Source organism: Amblyomma mixtum, chromosome 1, assembly GCF_055824585.1.
Source record: "Amblyomma mixtum isolate Tamu chromosome 1, ASM5582458v1, whole genome shotgun sequence".
Lineage (NCBI taxonomy): Eukaryota > Metazoa > Arthropoda > Arachnida > Ixodida > Ixodidae > Amblyomma > Amblyomma mixtum.
In genome coordinates this window covers 224,391,555-224,410,372 of record NC_143012.1, presented here as the reverse complement: position 1 = coordinate 224,410,372, position 18,818 = coordinate 224,391,555, and the positions used below count along the sequence as shown (strand labels likewise).

Here is an 18,818-nt window from a genome sequence, read left to right as displayed (position 1 = left end):
TTTTTTTTTGTGGTGAAGAACGCTTTTGTTTGTTTTTTGTGTTATTTTTTGATGGATGGGGAATCAACAGAGAGCAGTTTTGTACATTTTACAGAAAATCAGTAAAAATCACAATTATAATTAGTCCATTTGAAATAAAACTGATTACAGTGGTCAATTACAGCCCCAGAAAAATAACTGAATAATTACAGAACAGTACACGACTACTACTGAGTTATTTTTGCTCCAGCTTTATTGCTATAAAACAAACTTACTCAAACTACACTAAACTAGCGCGGCTCGCTTGATATTTTCTTACACGTCGTTAATTTACAGCAAGAGTTGTTTTTCAAGGCTGCCGTCGCTGATATTGCCGCGTTTCCTCCGAGAACAGCCGTTACACTGAACGCTGTCTCAATGTAAGGGCTGGAGGGTTGGGTGGTATTGTACCCTATGAACACCTTTCGCAAGATCTCATAGTTGAGCAGTGCTTCGATGCATGTTTGTACGTTCTCTATGAAGCACCGCGCTTTGTTACTGGCACTCAGAAAAAGTGCTGCAGGTAGCGCCACGGAAGAGCTGAAGAAACCATCTGTGGGTGATTTACTGGGAACATCAGACGCGGCTTCTGGCGTAGAACCATAGAAAAAGCGGTTCAATTCTTCAGCCAAAAGCTGGTGGAAGCTCCTAACGTCGCCCTTGACTAGCCACCCGTTTGGCCTTAAATCAAGGAATCGCAACAGATGCCAGATGTTCGTGTTCCTCAAAAAGTTGGCCAATTCTGTAGCGTAGGCATAAAGCAAACAAAGCTCTGTTTGTAGGTGCTTGGAATAATGAAAATACTACGTATGCGGCATCAAGTGCGCAATCTTTTATGAGGTATTTTAAGCATGAAATGCTTTTAGCTCCCGTTGTCGGCAGTGTGGTGACGTCACGCCGAGACCGAGAGCCATCATCCGGGCACTGAAATCCACTCATCCGGGAACTGAATTCCAGTCATCCGGGCTCTGAAACGAGAACATCCGGGCACCGTACGAGACTTAACGAGATTTAACGAGACTCTCTAAGCCCTCCTACGCGACCGGCATGGAAGCGCCGGTTGGTCTCCAAACGAGTCACAAAAAATAACTGCTGCCAGTGCCTTCTCAATGTTTATCAAGATATCAGTCGCGCTGTGCGTTTGATACTGCACGGAATTATAATTTCCGATTTCAAATAACGCGTGCAAAAAACACATACATGCCACAAATTTCCTGTCCTCAAAAAACGTTGCGTTCAAAGGGCAAGGCATCGCGCCGAATGGGTGGTGGCGTTACTACCTTCCTGTAAGGTGCGGCTCGTGTGTCCACCGAGATGGCAGAGAATTACTGCGTAATTTCCTTTCCTCAAACAGCGTCGCGTTCAAAGGACGAGGCATCACGCCGAACGGGTGGTGGCGTTCTGCGGACTGCCTGGCAGCGCTACAACACGCCGTCGCGTTCCACTCCTAAAGGCGAAGCTTAAGCGTCATTAATTGGCAGTTTATTAGTATTTAGTCATTAATCAGTCATTACACACTAATCAGTAATTTGTCATTACTTCGTCATGAATTATGTGTGACGTAATCCAGTGGTAACATCACCAGTGTCACATACGCAAAGTGGTGCTGAAAACGCTTTCGCCTCTACGCACTTCGGGCAGCTTCGAACGCGCTGCATATACTTTCTTGTCAGGCCTGCGTCTCGTCGTGTCCGCGTGCGCATCGCATTATGCCCGTAAACATTTCATGCTTACTCTACTCTCGGTTACGGGAGAGGCAGAGTTTTTTTCTGGCAGCGATATAAACGGCTCGAATAAAAAATTCTTACTAGTCTAGAAAACGCAACACCTTGGGTCAATACAGCGTCGTATCGTTTCTGGATGCCGCCCAGAAGCGCGTCGGCAAGGGGTGCGCAGAACCGGGGACCCTCCATGCGAAAATTTCGCGGCGAGCTTCAGTGCACTAACCGTGGGAGGCAGGAGCCCATAAACATATCCGTATCCCTCTGGACGACGTTAGTCGCTCAAATTAATGGCTTCATTAGCTGCGTACGTGAAGAAAGAAAAATTTGTTCGCATCCTACACATGATTGAAGTTGTGGTAGTTTGTAAGCGCATTGAATACGAAACGGAACTTTGAGTGAGCTGGTCATTCAGTCCTAAAGTAGTCAGTTAATACAAATTATGGTTGGCGGTTAGCTGAAGCTCAGGAAAAAGCCGTTACAGTGCGTGGTTTGCTCGCCCTACTACCCTTAGGCCAAGTTCATACCTGGCTCGCGTAGGTTTTCTTCTAAAAATCTATAACCGAGATGTATTTGTATGTTCTATTTCTTGTTAAAGGATCTCAGCATGTTCCATTAAAATTGCCTTCACATCGCGGTACTCCTTCACGAATTGCAGATACTGCGGGCGCTGGAAAGGTGGTACTTGTAGAGCCCTGTAAAGGCAATCTAAGTGTTTTCCTGCAGCATCTATGTTAAGGAACATGGCGAACGCATATTCCAGGATTAATTTCGCCATTGTTTGTTCCAAGCTGTGCATAGCGAAGCTTGAAAGTACAAGCTGGATTTCGCAACTCTTCTCTAGATTTTGTGGGCATTCACGTTTAAAAGCAGTGGATTATAATGAAAGTGAGGTGCATATCTGCATGTTTTTATTTGCGGGCGATTACTGAGAACATCTGCTACCTTGGATTTTGCCTGCACCAATAAAACTTCCTCATGATTCATGAAAAACATTACTAAACACTGTGCTTCTTTATAGCGCATCAGTCGGTCTTAGCAATGTCTGTATGCTCTCCGTGTTCCCTCGGGCACAGGTCAGCAACACCTACTCGCTTGCAAACCTTGTATGCGCCTTGCAAGTCCTGCATTGTGCAAAGGAGAAGGTACAAGCACTGAATAGAATATTCGCCACCTCCGTGTGGCACTCGCAACGCGAAACCAGTGCGTTGCTACAACTTTCTTTTCCTGTAGAGACTGGTGTTGTAGGCCTTGTGCACTTACTTGTTCGTCCGCTTGCTTGTTTCTGCTTTTTCTTTTTCGAGATCGGATAAATTACCCAGCAGCTCTGCGTAATAGGTTTCTTAATGCTCACCTGCCATTTCTGTTCGCATCGACTTGACACACCCGTAAGGGAACTGTTAGAGAAATTCGTATGCAAGTTATCGGTACTTTTAATTTCCTCATGGTGCGTTTTTCTTTAACTTCACTCTACAGCCAGCCGCCGCGGGGGCTCAGCGGTTATGGCACTCGGCTGCTGGCCCGAAAGACGCGGGCTCGATCCCGGCCGCGACGGTCGAATTTCGATGGAGGCGAAATTCTACAGGCCCGTGTACTGTGCGATGTCAGTGCACGTTAAAGAACCCCAGGTTGTCGAAATTTCCGGAGCCCTTCACTACGGCGCCCCTCATAACCTGAGTTGCTTTGGGACGTTAAACCCTAATGAATTAACCCTAACAATTAACTCTACAGCCTCTCCGGAAGGCAGATGACTCAGGTTCTGACCGAGTCCTTATTCCCTGTGCCGTTGTACCGGCAGTCTTACCTCGGGTAACATGACATCAGGGTTTTAAAGCGCGTTAAACGAATGAGCATTCGATCTGCCGATCTTTTCTAAACTGCATGCGCCGGCATTGCCTGTCAAGGCGTGGCTTCAGGCAAAAGAGATGCTTGTGCCCTGGTCGGTGAATTGTCGCTTATCTGATCAGCCACAGACGACTTATCATTGTTTCATTTTGTGTCGTCATGCTATATTATTCTGGTACTGACTACAGCGAACTGTATGTACTCTTAAGAATGACATTCTAAAGGACCTATATAGGAGCTCGCTGCCTATCGAGTCAGCTCATTAAAAAGTCTATTCATTGTTTAACGGGAATTCAGTATAAAGTTTAGCTCTGTTCGAAGTCAAAACAGATTGTATAGAATTGGGGTCAGTAATCAGTTTATAATCAAGAGCGTATTTCTCACTAAGCGCTAAATTTTACATGGAGAAACCATGCTAAATTCCATTTTTCCGGTGAAAACTGTCCGAGAAATACATAGCTCAAACTGGAACCCCTCCTCCACCCCCCCAAACGCCTCCTCTAAAACTGACCCATAAATGCGCCCTGACCCGGATATATCAAATCATTGTGTATATCGAACAGTCAGGGCTCCCCTTGAACATCATGCGCAAAAGTATAAAAGTACTGTTCGCGTTTAGCGAACTCGCGTCCAGCGAAATATTCGATATACTGAAAAGCGCGCCGCACCTAAACAAGTGGCGCTTCAGCTAAAAGCGCTCTTCAATCACTTTTCACCCGCGTAGATGGGTCGCTGGCGCAGCCTTGAGCACCTGATGGTAGAGCAATAACCGTGAACCGCGTGACGAGCTTAACTTGGCGTGCGCTTGAGTATGGTCTTTGGCCTCTCTTTCTACTTCTCCACGCCACATCGCTGACATGCGACGAAGCCAACCTAGCTAAAGCCTTACGGCGGCCTTCGCCTGGCGTGCTTCGCTCTCTTCGCTACCGAATGCGTAGCGGGAACCAGGCCCTAAGAGGTCCTAATATAGATAATGTTTTTGTCTTCTTCTTGTGGAGGAACTTTTTCCTGTTAGCGTTCAGGATTGACACCGAGGGCATCGTGCACCCTCCAACTAATGTCATCACGCCACATGGCTTTATCTCTATGGTATTGGGCTTATGACAACTCTAAAGATCTAAACATCTGCAGGGTGATGAAAATTCCCCAAATTTTAACAGCTTTTTGTTCTTAGGGGTACGGTGACGGCTACGGTGAGGGCTCCCCTACATGATCCAAAAGCAAACAACACTGCCTGAAGAATTTAGACCAAGCTTAGACCAGAGATGCCGAACATCGTTACAACAGAAATAGGAGCATCGAAGAAAATCGCTGAAGTGCAGTTCTCGAAGTACTTCTCACAAGCGTGCACATAGAGGCGGGATATTTGTACCCACTCTGACCAAAAGCGATAAACAACTCATCCCGACCCTTTGTACAGAATTTTTCATGATTAGTCAACATATTCCATTCTTCATTAGTTTCCATCACCACCTCTGCCGTTCGCACAAATTAATTTTTTTTATTGCTTGCGTGAAGAACAAAGCTCTTCAACAATTTGAGTCGTCTGGTCTTCACGCTGTCAGAAAAGGAAGCGATTATCTTCGAAAGGCATACACTGAACAATCTCGCATTGGCCACGTCTCTTCTGGCATATACCGGTATATGTAGCCTAGATACACAAATAAAATCTTCGTTGCGCCACGCGAAAAGCAACCAGACCGAAACATTTGCGCAAGAAAGCCATTAGACAATATTTGAATAATTAACTAAACCCACTACATGCTTCCGGCTATTACGCCATGCTGCGTGCATGGGGCGTCGCACCGTGCATCCACGCGCCAGAGGAAATGCGGTGCGGCCCTGCAACTCTATATAATACGTTATCGTTAACATGACAACCGAAATGAGGCCCTTTTTGTACCCTACGCCACCCCTTTCTTTATCTTTGAATTCCCGCCCGTCCTTACGACTGATTCGAACGGGCACTGCCGTCGTCGTCGACGAGGACAGGCTACGGTGCGAAACGGTACCGCTCCCCTGGGGTATATCACGCTTACGGCGAGCCCGATTCATTAACAAAGCGCGCGCCGTACGACAACGCTAGCGACGCTGAAAGGAAAACAAATGCGGTGAACACGGGAGCAAATGCAAACGGGAACCACAAAGAGACGAGTAAGAAAGTACAGACCGAAGCCAGAGAAAAAAAACAAAAGAAGAAAGTGGGACAGCGAAAGTATGCAGTGGAGGAGGGGAAGAAAGGGCGAGGGCTCGGTCGTCGTGGAAACCACGAACAACATATATAGGCACTCCCGAACCTTCCCCACGACGTACCCTTCTCCCTCGCCGCTAACCCTCTTTTCCCATCTCCCTCCTCTGTCTTCCCTTTTTCTCTTCTGCTTTGCTCCCGCTTTGTTCCCCTCGATCCCTAATTCTATATATTTTTTCCCCAGCGCTCTCCTCTACAGTACGCAGCGCGATCAGGTTTCCCCGGGCGCTTTCGGATCTATTTCATTGTGTTTCTCCGCTCCCTCTCGTTTTTCCGCCGTTCGGCTCGCAGCGACGTTAGCTGTCGATGGAAGGGCGAGTCCCGAGCCTCGCCTGGACATTTCGCCGGGTCGAGCCCTGATGGACGTGCCTTAACGCTCGACGAGAGCGTTGATGACGAGCCGCTCCCCGTGGACAACATCATTCAGGAGCCTGCTACCGTTCTGACGTTCACGCGCTTTCTGTGTTGCTCGCGGTCCTATCTGAAGTTGGACGATGTGGGTTTTTAACTTCCATTGACTTTTTTTGCTGCTCGGCACTCTGTTTAGCACTTTTGTTTGGAGGTTCATTCGGAGGTGCGAACAAGCAGGCAGCGGAAGCGCTCGCTGGAAGATGAGAGTGGGTTGCTGAGGTGAACGAGGCGTTGGAGAATGACGAAAGTCGCCCCACGTCTGTGGTGATCAAGAAGTGTTGCCGTCGACATGTCACCATGGTTAAAAGTGCTCCATATGTTCGTCTAAAGTGATCACACCGCTTGGCGAACTCTCAAGAATCTTCTGGAAGCCACGCGGTTGTGATGTCACTGGTGAGGACGTCACTGGTGAAGCTAACGCGGACAGAGTGGCGCTTCGCGCGAGCGGTGCTCATTGCGACGTTGCATGGTTCGTCGACGGACCCGTGAAGAAGGTACTCAGTGGATGTTCACGCTTGGCGGATGTAACCTGCAGGCACGGAAGATGCGGGACGCCTGGCACTCGTCGCCCCTACCCTTGGATACACTGTCGAGAACTCTAAGGTGAGTCACCTTTCGCAGTGAGAACGGACGGCGTCATGAGTTGTCGCTCTGAAATGCTACGCAAGGCTTATTTGCTCAATTCAGCTAGCATTTCTCAACAAAAATTGAGAGAGTACCATTTTACCTACTTCTGGGCTATGGGATGACTATACAGAGAGCGTGGAGGGGGGGGGGGGGGGGGGGGGGGGGGAGGGGACAGTTTTGCGGTAGTCGGCTTGGGTGAACTCATGATTCTGTAGAAGTGGCTGACTTGATAGCCCCTGCTTACATACAGAAGTACGGGACTAGGTCAGCGCAAGTCTTGTCTCGCTTGTCTTACTCTAGTTTGCCATCTCTAGGTTTCCTTGAGACAGCTACGAATTGGACACCATGCTCGACGTGCCTGTCTTAACGAAAATGACATTAAGTTGAAGTAGAGTGCGATGCCTACTTTAGTGCTAGACACGTGACGTGGCGTTCAGCTTACACATCTTTAGGCTTATATCTCAACAGAGACTCACTGCTAGCTTGCATGGCTGTCGTATTCAGAACGTGGAAAAGATGCGCAGCTCGTAAGGGAAGCATTGCATGGTCAGACTTTTTTATATTCGGAGTTTCCTGGAAGAGAATACTTCCGAGAAAAAAAATGAAATGCAAGTGCCTGTTTTGTTCATTATAGTAATTAAAGAACTTTCTTATTACGTAAGCAGCGTGTTCACCGAAAGAAAGAAAAAGTTGAAATACGTCCTATCCGGGACAGTGAAACGATGCTCACACGCTTATATTTTTTAATGAGGGAGTAATTATACATTTGGTAAGCACAGCATTATCGCTAGAAAGGAAAGCTATACAGCTTTCACTGAAGCTTTGGGGTTGACAAATAAAGAAATTTCCCTAAACACATTTTGCCCTACGGTTACATTTCATTTCGCTGTACGCTCGGTAATAAATTAATTTCATGCCTGCGCTAACTGTAGCGCAATTATTCACACAATTTTAGATCTTGAATACCATAAAATGCCCCATTGATTGTTATGCGAAGTTCTCAGTGATTTTCGGATAAATTCCGCTTCATATGACCTATGGTCAGAACAAGAACGAAGGTCTTATCTCCGCATTACGCACACGACGCCTAATGCAGTGGGTTTTATTCGAATGAGCGAAAACAAATTCTCTACCCTAAGACTTCTACGAACGATCATTTTTATTTTCGCTACATTCTACGCCACCGGTGGACTAACGTTCATGCGGGCGAAATGAAAAAATGCCTATGCAATGGGATTTTGTTCCTCTTTAAAGAAGCCCAGGTGGTCGAAATCAATTTGGAGCCTAGCACTCTGTCCCTAAAAGCCTAGAGGGTAGGTCCGGTGCATGAAATAAGTTATTTTTATTATTCACCTCGCCACATCGATAAGTCATCTTTTTTTGCGGAACTGTTGGAGAGTAATTGCTGTACTCAGCAACTGAGGACTAGCAGAAATCTTGGGAAATTAATCTTTTTTTTCTCGTAACCGAAAAGGCTCATCTCGATGAAAGCATCTCCACTCTGTGTCGCATGAGAAGTGCATGAAGCTCAGAAGAATAGCAATAAGAAGAAAACTAAAGCAATAAGTAGTAAAACTAAAGTAAGAAAAAGAGGTTTTGTGTCAGGTTCCTTGTATCGTAGTTTTTAGTCTCTAGTTGCAATGTTTGTTTTCGTAAATTAACTTTTCTGTCCCAGTGGTTGCTCCGATGGTTGCTACGATGCAGGTTCCCTGTATCGTAGTTTAAATTTAGTCTGTGGTTGCAATGTTCGTTTTAAATAATTGGTCCAAATTAGCTGGTATGTCAAAGTTTTTGCTGGAGTAAGTCACACAGCCCTTACAAAACTTTGTGTACACTGTCCATAGACTGTCCATAGACTTTTGTGTATAACATTCATAGCCTGACATAGACAAATCCTAAAGATTAGTCTACAGGCTATCCTATAGACAGTCTGTAGACGTCTATAGATATCTGACTATACACTTCTAGCAGGCTTTTGTCTAGAAAATCTGTAGACTGGGAATAGACGGAAGGAAATTTCACAGGAAGGCAGTATAGTCTATAAGCAGTCTGCATACTCTCTATAGACCACTTTTTCGAAGCAGGTACTTCGAAAGTGGTGAGATGTTGCCTCTTCATAATACTGGCAATCACATTTTTCATTTTGGGCATTCTTTAATGAACGGGACAGGAGTTCATTCCAAAATTTATATTCGTCCAGTAAATTATGCATTCTGCGACCAACTCATTAAATAGGCGTGGTCACCCCCCTAATTTTTCCTTACTTCTGCTGAAATTTGCTAAGCTCCCGCTTCTAATTTTGCGCAAGCCTTTTGGCGCCGACTTTTGCAAGCGGTAAATTATACGCGAAACTTACGCTCACGACAGACATTCTTCATGAGCGATCACACCTGCCCGGTGGAACATTCTCATTAGGAACTGGCAAAACAGCTGTCGTTTATTATCGTGAAACGCAAGTGGTGGCGTGATGAAGGCACTGCAAAGCCCCGTCAGAAATCTTTCCATTAACCGGAATTTTGTTTGACATATTTATGCCAAACTTTAAACCGATGTGTCAGTTTACATGACTATACTAAACTGAACAGCTGGTTGGTTGCTAAGGCACCTGGAAGAAGCTAAAAGCATCGCAGCGGAAATAACTGCGCACAGCTGAAAGACCGTTAAGTCGTCGATATCACGTCCTCGCTCCTGCACAAACAAGAAAGGTCGATCGATTAACGCCCGAAGCGAATACGGGTTGTGTTAAGACGCCGGTATGGATTTCGTCTCGCGAGAAGCTTTAAATTAAATTACAATGAAGAGAAACACGGAAATTAAAATGAGAGAGATGACGTTAAGGGAAAGAAAGAGAGCAGTGTGGATTACAGCAAGAGGAAAAAAAATGGGATTGGGTTGTACATTTAATGCGGAGAACACATACATGATGGTCTGCTTGAGTGACAAAGTGAATTCAAGCTAAGTAAAAGGCAGGCGTGGGTGACAGAAAGCCAGGGGAGGTAAACAGATTGAGAAATTTGTTGTTTATAGCGGACGTGGCCGTGACAGGGCAGGGAGAATCGGAAATCAATAGAAGAGGCCTTTGTCTGGCTGTGGTGTAGTTGGAATCATGACGACAATGGTAGATTTTGCCTAGATTAATTAAATGTGATGCAGGGGCTCGCAAGCATTGCAGCCTCTATTAATGTTTGGTATTGAGCACCGATTGATGCCTTAACTACTATAGTGCTCCCAACATAATTGCTTTATTTGTAGAAGGAACGCACATGTAGATCGCGCACACGTTGAAACAAATACCGGAAGCGCGTCATGTGCTAGCACTAGCGCTTTAATGTGCGCTAAATTTTCCGGCGTCCCTGAAGCCACTAACTCATGTACATTTGATTCCGGGAATGATTTTATGTTATTGATCTGCAGTGGTGTTCTGGAACTACTCGAAATTGAACTCATCGCGCTCGGCGGTGCGAGTAGAAGAAAGACCAAATTTATCGTTATGGACTCGCAGGCAATAACGTAGAAAAAGTAGTAAGGGATCAGTATGTTACAAAAACGGTCAAACACTTAATGCTGTCGCGAGGACGATTCACTGTACGGAAAAAAAATACCAAGATTATTTTTGCAATACACAACTTAACTTATCCTGCTTTATTATACACAGCATTATGACAGTGTTAGCCACAATAAGCTTACACAAACTACGCAGTATTATCGGAGATGGCGCACTATAGGCGTGGATTACAGATTTCTCAGCGAATCATTCACAATTCATCAAACATTTCGTGAAGAATCTCCTAGGAATCCGCCCTCCAGCCATTGTTGTTCTTGATCTTTTTGAGTTAATTACCAATAACAGTCAACGTATAAAGAGACCAGAAGTTCATGTTTCGCTCAGATATCTTAGTAAAATAATTGCTGAACGGTGTGGTGCACGACAGATGCTAATATACATTAAAATATCAGTTGGATGAAGTAGTAAGAATACACGTAAGTTTTTCTCGTCCTACATTACTAACGGCTAAACACTTCTGAGCGTGCATGAGCACGAACACCTAGGCTCATCTTCAGCCTCCAACATAAGACACACACATTGGCAATGCCGCCTCTGTCACTTTGCGGAAACTTTCACAGCGAAAAGCTGCTTTAGGGAGCACACCCACATCTCAAGTTTTGTCCCGTCACAGGCGCAGATGGCCTTGCCGTTCCGCGCGTCCTGTACGCCGAACAGCCAAGTGTGAACGAGACAGGACGGACGTCGCAGTAGCTGGCAAAGGCTATGGTCGCAAAATTAGCTGCAGCCGTGGGAAAGGCGAAGGGGGCGGCGGCGTGTCTTCATATCTGCGTTTCCAGGGCCCCTTCCCCCTCACACACGGGGCCGCTTCTCTTTGCTACCATGTCCGGCACACCCGAAAGGGTAAATTCGGAACGAAAAGGCAGCATCGGCGACCAGGAGAAAGCACTCTGTGTTTCCCTGCGGCTGATTTGCGATCGACTCGCCGACGCCGCTACCTGCTGGCTTCAAATAGGACGTTCCTGCAGTCGGATACAACTCGAGAACAAAGCGGCTTTCCTCCCGTCAATTGACCCCCTTTCCAACCAATGGCGTCGGCCGATCCTCACGAACCTGCTAGCGTGACAGTGCAGGGAGTGGCAGATGAAAGGGGATAGACACCTTCCTTCATTGTCATGCTAGCAGGTTCATGGGTGGAAGGGGTCCTCTGAGGGGGAAAGCCGCTTGGTTCTTAGGGTGTATCCGACTATAGAACCTTAAACCCAGGAGGATGCAGGGTGGGACACATGGGCGGCTTACCGAGCAGCCCTCTCTGCCTTGCCCGAGCGGTCGATGGAGCTACCGCTAGCTAAAGGTCTACTAACGGATAAACACCGTGCTTACAGAGTCGAATAGCAGCGCGAACGCCTCCGCGAGGTTAGCTTTTCGCTGAATTGTTCGTGTTAAGCGACGACTTTGCCAACGTAATTTTTCCTTTCCTCACAAGAGGCCTGCAGTTGGGATCGAAAAGCATAAAGTGTTTTGCCTGCACTGCTCTTGTAAGACCAATTCTATTACGTGCATTTTTTTAAATACCCACGATCAGTCACAAGCACCTCACGGCTCGTAGGCGCTCAGTGCAAATCCCTTAAGTTCGTGCACAACTGAAAAACCACTGACTTTACCCTAAGCCTTTTCAACAACATCTGGTAGTCAATCGTTAAGGCAAAATTTTTTCCCTAGAGTGATTCGTGCAGGAAAAGACCCGAATCCATCACTTATTATAGCGCTGATTCGCGGTATTCCTTCAGCTCAAGGCTAGAGTCCAGAAAAAATCAACAACGCTTCTCAGTCCTGCCTTCTACCAGCGTTTAATAGAATCAGTTCTCGTGCATTTTTCTGGCCTCTTTTTTTGACGTAGTAAAATATTCCGCCTTATAGCCTGATTACTAACACGCATGGTTACTATTACAATATCGATTTGTGCTTGCTTTTTCCAAATAGTTTTCACAGTTTTGCCTCAGTGATTGTTAACTTGCTCGTTAGGTTGCTATATATATTACTTATCTAGTTACTTTTTTAATCGATGATTCAACATTAATAATATGAACCTACTTTATCTTGAAATTCTAACAAAAAGGGGGGAGGGGAAGGGTACAGCGGATACAAAGACGCGTACATAAGAAAGGCACGTTAGATACGGACACAGTGGATACAAAGACGCATACACAAGAAAGAGACGCTAGACAGGGGCCATTACCCGTCCGCATCTAACGTCTTTTTCTTATGTACGCGTCTTTGTATCCACTGGTACCCCGTCTCTCCCCCCCCCCCCCCCCCCCCCACCCACCTTTGTTGGAATTTCAAGAAACGCGTCTTTGTAACCGCTGGTACCCATTCCTTCACCCCCTTTTGTCAGAATTTCAAAATGCACCAACTAGCCCAAGAGCAGCCTCTATTGAACCTAGTGTATTGTGCTGGCAGCCCATCTGCTATGGTCTCATAATGAGACTTATATTATTCTAAACTTTATCAACAAACTTTATTAACGGATGCTAAATAACTATATAAATCAGGGTATCGACATTACTAAACTGACACTGTCGGATTTCATTGCCGTGGTCCTGCTGAAACTACTGAATCTTACTCTATTTTGTGTACCATGTGATATGCGCTAAATTGGTGTATGTAGTTTGTTTCAAGAAGTTGCATGTTTGTAACACTTGGTATGGTTCCATTTTTATTGTTGCGTATTTTAATTTGTTTTTGCGCTGTCCTCACTGCTGCCAGTGCTTGTTGTGGGGCCAAGGACAACTCAAGCCGTGCCTGAACGGCTTTTCCCTTGGTTCCTTTTAAGGCGAAAGCCTTTAATGTCTCATCGTTGTAAGCAGCAGTTGTCGACAGAGAATGTCACGCTTTTCAGTTGGTCGAAACGGTCGTGACGTCACAGTGCGCCAATTTCAAACGGGGCCAATTGTACTTTGGCTAGTAACCATGCAACCAATTGAAGGGACCATATAGTGATGCTCCAAGTAAGTGGAACTGAACTTAGTTAATTACTTAATTACCCAATTAGCCTAATTAACTTCTCTAGTCAGGCCATATAAATAAATAAAACGTAGGGAGAAATTCGTCGAGCTCGGGAATCGAACCCCGGTCTTCGGAGTGCGAGACGAACATGCTATCCACTCCGCCATGCCAGCTCGATGGTTTGGAATGAACAAAGGCACATCTAGTGAATACGGTGTCTGCGCTCACTGCCATCCTCCTCCCTTCCCTTCCGGCGAGGTTTAGGTGTCCACCGAGATATGAGAGAGAAATACATTTCCTTTCCTCAAAAACCAATTTACCGACGAGCGAGGCGTAGAACCGAATGGGCGATGGCGTTCTGTGGACTCCCTGGCAGCGTTGCAAGACGCTCTCGCGTTCCACTCTTAGAGGCGAAGCTTAACATCTTAACCACACATCAGTGACCACACTTTAGGTCAAAAAAGTGCCCCCCCCCCCCCCCCCCCTGAATTTTGACGGGTGTCCACCGAGATATGTGAGACAGTTACTGCGTAATTTTCTTTTCTCAAATACAATTTTCATTTTCTTCATTACGGGCCATCTCCGTCTTTCTTCTTTCACTCCCACTTCCTCCGTTCCTCTACGGTGCGGTTCAGGTGTCCACCGAGATGACAGAGATTTACTGCGCCATTTCCTTTCCTCAAAAACCGTTGCGTTGAAACGGCAAGGCATCGCGCCGAACGGGTGGTGGCGTTCCGTGGACTCCCTGGCAGCGCTACAACACGCTGTCGCGTTCCACTCCTAAAGGCGAAGCTTAAGCTTAAGCTTAATTATCAGTTAATTAGTATTCAGGCACAAATCAGTAATTAACCATTAATTAGGGATTTGTCGTCACTTAGTAATTAGCACTGAATTACATGTGACGCCACCAATGCCGCAGAAGCTGTCAAAGTGGTGCGGAAAACGCTTTCGCCTCTACGCACTTTAGACAGTCAAAGTGCCCCCTGAATTTTTTTTTCACTGTATAGTGAGAAAATAAAAATAAAATAACTGTCAAACTGTCAAAATCACGCAATAATTTGTCGGGAACTTCTACCCAGCCGCCCATAGTCATTGTGTTTCTGTCTAGGTTTTTGCAGGTCGTGCTTCTAGGCGTCTTGTCCAGGGGAACGCCGCTACGTCTGCAAAATTTGACCCCTTTTAAGGGCATCGACTTGGCAATCTATTCGCGCTTACAATTCTGTATCTGTTGGGACAACGCACTTACGAGGATTGCTGCGCGCGGAAAGAAAAAAAAGGAGTCGGCGTGGACCACGTCGCGCAACTCAATGAGGCTCCCGCACGCCCATTCAAAAAGCGCTCCCCGTTGCTAGCTACGGCTACATCAGATGTGCTGCGGTAATCTTTGTAAAGTTGGGCCTGAAGTGGATGTATGGCTTTTCGCAGTGGTCACCATTACTACGAGGCCCTCGCCATGACCAGACCACTGAACTGATGAGTGGCCTCTTTTACGAGATTAAGTTGCTTACTTCCGGCCACATTTCAGACAGAAGAAAGGTTAAATTGAGTTTTTCGCGTTTTATAAAAAAATGAGAACATTGTTTCAGCTGCTGCGCAAAGCAGGAATGAGCAGCCATTCTCAGAGATAACGAACAGAAATCGTACAGCGTGCGTTTTAGCACTGCTCATAATTTTAGGCTTCGGAGAGCTGAGTATGCGAGGTTATCTTATCCTCGAGAGACATGGAACGCTGATGATGCAAAACGAACCCCAAAGCAATCCCCCCCCCCCCCTTTTTAAAAATAGGAACAAAGAAACGATATGATATCATTGTTGCCAATATAATATATGAATTGATTGATTACAGATAACGAGTCGAACGTTGCTGCGGCACACTCAAATTATTGAGAAAACAGAAAGGTTTCCTTTCTGGGCACGGAGAGACTACTAATCTAGTGCAGTGTAGGGTTACATCCAAGAGTTGTGGCCACGCATAATTGCCATTTGAATAGTCTGGGTGATGTTACGTGCTCCTCGCACTCAACCTGTTGCTTATAAGATTATTCAGTAATACATGTAACTTTCGAATATATCATTTGAAAATGACAGCAATGCAATAAAAATTCAGAACAGACAGAAAATAACGCAGCGGGAGGCGCTTTCAATGGACGAGAATGAAAAACGAAGTAAATGCAACCAGCTATTCGAGACCTCCTAGCGGAAAAAGACGACATTGTTGTACCAAAATATGCCCAGAAAAATAAATGGCTGTTTTATTTTGGAAATAATTTTAATTTATATATAAAAAAATTGAAAATATAATATCTTTTTGTCCACTACTGTGGGTGTATAGGGCCCTTCAGAAAAAGCCCTCCGCGGTGGTTCAGTGGTTATGGCGCTCGGCTGCTGACCCAAAAGACGCGGGTTCGATCCCGGTCGTGGCGGTCTCATTTCGATAGAGGTGAAATGCTAGAGGCCATGGGCGTCCGGAGGGGGGGGCAAGGGGGGGCGGCTGCACCCCCCTGGAAAATCACTCCCTCGAACCGTGAGTGATGGCCGCACGCCAGGGGCCGTGGTGGGCTCAGTCAAAAAAGCCAAAAGGGTAAAAGCAGCCCCGCTTCCACGCTTTGGGTCACATCTGCGAAATGCCGCGTCCGGGCACGCGTCTTTATGCCGTTTTCAAACCACGCCATCGTTAGCTCTGTTGAAGGCCGACCTGTTGCAGACATACAGCGGCACCGGCGAGCATGTGTTTCAAGCCGTCTTGAAATGGGTGCCTGTTTCTTTGATCTCTAGACAGATAGCGACACGGAGGCAGACAGTGCACAGTGCATCTTGTTTTCGCCTTCGTTATGCCGGCCACCGATGAATTCTTCAGGAGGGAAAGACAAATCAGCCGTGTCCACCCCCGCTTTGTCGGGCTGCTCATGGGCAAGCGGGCGATCAGTTGGCGCCGCCGCCGCTCGCTGTGCCTCCGATCCACGGGAGAGCGCAGTGCGGTAGAAGCGCCGCTATCAGAATCTTCGGCAAAGGATATTAGCATCTTTTGTTCACGGCGACGCAGTCTCCAGAGGCGCCCCCACACCAGCGTCCCTTGCGTCTTCTCCGAAAACCAGCGCCTTTGGTCAACGCAGCCCGATGGCGCCTGCCTGGCTCGCCTCTCACCTCTGGCTGGGCCTCAAATGACAACAGCGCCCGTGTACTGTGCGAGGTCAGTGCCCGGTAAAGAGACCCAGGTGGTCGACATTATCCGGAGCTCTGTACTACTCCGTTCCTCATAACCTGAGTCATTTTGGGCCTCTGAACCCCATAAAAACACACAAAACAAATTTTCCTACCGGAGTGGCGAGTGTCCCTTCCCCTTGGAAGTCGCACGGAAGTAAGCCCTTGCACGTGTGCGCGCCTCTGTATTTGTGCGTCGGTGTTTTTAGTGGCCGTTTGTCAACGAAGCTGAGAACAACCAAGACAGTGGACGAGAAAACTACGAGCGGCGAGCAGTGTGCGTGCGGTTGCTCGACTGTGCGGATGCGCAAGCAAGATGGAGCGAGGTGTATGAAGCTGCGAGCGTGCATTTATCTTGTAAATAAGTTTTCGTTGTATGTGTAGACATCTTTTGTTTTCAACGTGCGCGTTCAACCGTTTTTCCAATCAATGTGTGTGACGAGTGTGCACCGAGAGCGTGTAATGAAGCACAGAAATGAATTTATCACCCGTGTAATCACGCAATTCGCCCAGAAAAATCCGTGGAGTCTACAGTTGCTGTTCAAGGAAGACTGACTGAGTGACTGTAGTTGCGTGTTTGTGACCATATTGTGCTGTGTGCTGGTCATCAATCCGGTTGAGTCGAGAACCCGTATGCAGCAATACTGAGCACTCTTCTCCACGAAGTGACAGTATATTTTTGGATTTTTTATTAATTTTAATTGTTTCTTCGTTGATAAACTGCAATGTATCTCTCCTAGCCACACTTTAATTTGCTGTTTGTAATTTGTATTTCATGTGTGTATTTCACTTATTTTTTATTTATATATAAATAAATAAATTCATACCGCAAATAGTGCCTTTTTGCTACGAACATGCCCCCCCCCCCCTCCGGCGCCAACAACCAATGGGGCCCCCCCCTGCAAAAAATTCTGCGGACGCCCTTGCTAGAGGCCCGTGTACTGTACAATGTCAGTGCATGTTAAAGAATCCCAGTGGTCGAAATTTCCGGAGCCCTTCCCTACGGCATCCCTCATAGTCCGAGTCGCTTTGTGCCGTTAAACCCCCGTAAGCCCCTAAAACAATAAAAAAGCGTTGGTGTGCTGTCCTGTAAGTGAAATCTGTGGTGAACATGATTAGCTTGCCATACTCTGCTAGTATCTGGCTATTTCTACAATAAACGAAGATTCTACTGAAATTTCTGTTTCGTAGCATTCACCTGTGTCAAAGAGCACCCCCCCCCCCCCCCCTTTTTTTTTAACCCCTCAGCGCGGGTCACCGCGTCCAGAGAGTTGCAGACATAGATTCTCACCAGCGTGATCTACAAGAGGTCGCCGTGTTGGATTCCTTGATATCCGCGGTTGATCTCACCGGTCGTTAAGCGTGGCTTCTTTTAGAGAGCAGGAGGCGGAACAACGACGTCATTGTTTTTACTCGACAGCTGGATATGGCAAGTTGGCCGTGTTCACGACATTCGGCGTCCGCACAGGTTCCCTTGTACACAGAATACGTGCAGGCGCTGAGAAGGGGTCGCCTGACCTTTGATCCTCTCGCCTGGTTCACGCAATCCCTTCAACTGCCGTTGTGGCTGACTGGTGATCGCGTTCGGCTGCTGAGCGCGAAGACAGGGGTTTGAATCCCGGTCGAAGCGACCTAATTTCCCTGGAAGCAAGATGCAAAATGTCGCCAATGCGCTGTGGAATGCTAGAGTGCGTCAGAAACCATAGATGAAGGAAATTATTCTGCAGCTCTGCACGAGCGGCGCCCTGCGGCGCGTGCGAGTGGCGCGTGTGGTGTTTTTAGGACATTAAATCCTAAATAGTCCGCCGCGATGGACTAGTGGTTACGGTGCTCGGCTGCTGGCCCGAAAGACGCGGGTTCGATCCCGGCCGCGGCGGCTGAATTTCGATGGAGGTGAAATTTTAGAGGCCCGTGTACTGTGCGATATCAGTGTACGTTAAGGAGCTCCAGGTGGTCGAAATATACGTAGCCCTTCACTACGGCGTCCCTTATAGCCTGAGTTGCTTCGGGACGTTAAACCCCAATAAACCAAACCAATCTAAAGTTACGACAGCCATTATTATAACAACCCACTTCTTGTACAAGGTTCCTAAAATCACAACCAAAGTCACGGCCAGTTATTTAACACTTCCTTCACACGCGGATGTTAGGAGTCGAGGCAAGAACCTTAAAGAGGCATGACAGGACCTGGACTCCGCTTACATGGCGGAAAAAATTTACTCCCAAAAAGGCG

General features: G+C 46.8%; 1 protein-coding gene across 2 annotated transcripts in view; it reads left to right on the top strand.

Annotated features, from left to right (window-relative positions):
- Positions 1-18,818, top strand: part of LOC149371048 (uncharacterized) — a 287,128-nt gene that overhangs the window by 207,327 nt on the left and 60,983 nt on the right. The window contains exon 1 of one of the 2 annotated variants that reach the window (XM_089564487.1): positions 6,614-6,846. The exons of the other annotated variant lie outside the window; for it this stretch is intronic. The gene's annotated coding sequence lies outside the window, so the exon portion shown is untranslated. Of the gene's footprint in view, positions 1-6,613; positions 6,847-18,818 lie in introns of those variants that run through there. 2 annotated transcript variants of the gene reach the window in all.